Raw genomic sequence first — 2644 nt, forward strand, 5'->3', positions numbered from 1 at the left:
TTATCACCATAAAAAACATCAACCAGTTTAAATAAACTATAACAGAACTGCAAGCAACTGATGTCCTTGACTTTACCGGATGCGTACAGTGTTCTAGACAACTCCAGCTTCTTGTCCATTTGCTTACAACAAGATAGTAGCTAGAAGAATATACTCCAGAAGTTTAAAGTTGTTCCAGCAAGAAATAAGGATGCTGTGGCCTCTGAAAGTCAATGGCACATAATATGACTATAATGACAAGTATAAAATCTAGCTCTAAAAGGATTTCAAACAATTCTATTGAGGTAAAATGACTTGATTAATGATCCTGAGTGTGGAATCTGTAGAAAAAAGGAACAGAACAGTCAAAATATGGCATGAAAGAATGGACCATGCAGGCTGAATCTACATTATGGATGCAACTGTCGTTCTAGACAACAGTATCAAAACGAAACTTTGCATACACAAAGATCTACTGATAGGCCAATTGCATACCTAATTTTGAGCTGTTCTGGCCAGTCCCAGTACTATTATATACCTAGATAGTGTACACCATTTTCCAAACAGCGACAATAACAAGCAAAATATACTTACATTTCAGACTGAAAACTAACCAATTGATTATATACCTTTTTGCTTCAAGTTTGAATTTGCTTCTTAGAGCTATAGACTACCCACCATCTTGTAAACTGCACAAAACTAAACACAGCTTTAGCCATCACTTGGCAGCCATTATGACGTCACTTGGAAAATAAAATTCACGTGAGCTTACCGCTGGCGTCGCGACTGTGTAGGGGCCCCATCAAAGTTTTTGTCCTGGACCCCACATAGCCTATTGGCAGCCCTCCCTGTAACAATAAACTATGGACTATAGTCCATGCTTTTTCCCAAAAATGGCTTGAAATTATTACCAATTTTTGTTACATTTAAAAAGTTAAAGTCAATTCCAACTAAAATTTTTGAGTCATGTCCATTTAAACAAATGAACCAATTAATATTATTACATCTCATTGTTTTTATTGTATTTTAGGAGTTTAACGAGAGCTTTGCTGATAATGATTAAATTATGAAATGAAGATCAAAAGTAAATATACATATGTACATGTACATGTAATCCTTTATCTCCATGTCTCTCACTATTTAGAGTGTTGATAGAAAATATGTGTTTCATTTACCCGACACATTCCCAGAGACTCAAAGTATCTTGAGGTACGTTATTCCACTCGTCATCCTGCCCCTCCCCCACCTCCTCTGGTCTCTCGTACAGCTGTGTGTTTGGTACCAATACAACAAGGTTAGGACACACAGTCAGTGTATGTACATGTACATGTTTGTCCTTTTATGATTTGACAAATTTTAGTAACTTTAAAAATTTATTAAAAAATTAATTTTGATCGCAATGAGCTCAAACTTCCACACAACATGAAAACATGTGATATCAGAAATTATAAGAGTAACAGGGGCGGATCTAGGGGGGGGTTTGTGGGGTTGCAAACCCCCCCATAACATTTTACACTTATAAGTGTAAAAATTGTCCTAAGATTGATTTCACCACCTTGCGCGCATAGTAGGCATTTATTTCTTCTTACTAAGACTTATAAAAGTTCTTTCTACCTTCTAGTGATTCTTGAAAAGTCTTTAGGCATCATCTTTGCTTTATTCTTCTTGCTAGAAAGCTATAACTTTGTTCTGCTTCCGAGCCGCCATTTTGTTTACCGTGGCCACACTCACTTACGTGAGGGGGCTGGGTAGAGCGTTGCTAAGTGAGTCATAATTGTTATTTCTCCAATACAACGTGTATAGAAGACAAGAAGAAATGTAAGTGTTGACATACAATCAATTATTTTACATCATGGGGGCTGAATTCAATCTTAGGAACGACCTTGGGGCTTTGCCCCAAGGTCGTAAAAATTATAATAGTAAAGAATTCTCAATGAATCATTTTTGATGAAATTGTTTCCATATTTTCATTACACTTTTTGATACAAATTGATTTATACTTACATGATAAGTACACGATACAGGCGCTGCCTTCACTGGTGTAGCTGGAGTGCATAGCTGAGCTGATTTCAACTTTAATTTTTTGAGTTACGGCCATTTTAATAAAATCTTAAAATTTTGAGAAATACCCAAGACTATAGCCCATGAATTTTTCCAAAAAACAGCTCCGAAATTACTCCAATAAAACCCTCCAATCAATAGAGGAGGAGCTACTGCATGATCCTAACCAGCAGTCATTAATTAAACACCTGGAGACACTACTGTGAGTAGCTGGGGCATGTACATGTATTAAATAATGAGGAGTATACATGTATACTATGTCCCAACTGAGTTTGGACCAAGAAAAACTGGAATAACTTTTTATAGAAAAGTGGGATAAGGATGAGACTTTCACAGGTTCTTAGTCGCCCAATGCCGCTTCAGGATCTCAGGTTTTGGGTCTCTCAGCCTTTGGGAACCCTGAGAACCGGGTTCTCCCTATAAACCCAATGGCATACCAAAGCTAACCGTATAGACCTTCCTCACGCGTGGGTGGGCGCTTGTTTGCTCATGAATAATAAATGAGCTTGTCTACCGGAAGTTAATTTACCACGCCTACTGGTGGGAAAGCTAGCAAAGCGCGATGTACTGCTGCTACTGCAGCAGTTATCTTTAATATCTTATC

The 2644-nt window shown here is 37.5% G+C and overlaps 1 long non-coding RNA gene across 1 annotated transcript; it reads right to left on the minus strand.

Moving 5' to 3' along the window:
- Positions 1–105: 105 nt before the first annotated feature.
- Positions 106–601, minus strand: LOC109589702 (uncharacterized). Its single transcript, XR_002188880.1, has 2 exons — positions 475–601; positions 106–320 (listed from the first exon to the last, which is right to left on the minus strand). It is a non-coding gene; the product is annotated as an uncharacterized LOC109589702 (long non-coding RNA).
- Positions 602–2644: the final 2043 nt, after the last annotated feature.

Source organism: Amphimedon queenslandica, unplaced genomic scaffold (genome assembly GCF_000090795.2).
Source record: "Amphimedon queenslandica unplaced genomic scaffold, v1.1 AMPQUscaffold_10998, whole genome shotgun sequence".
Lineage (NCBI taxonomy): Eukaryota > Metazoa > Porifera > Demospongiae > Haplosclerida > Niphatidae > Amphimedon > Amphimedon queenslandica.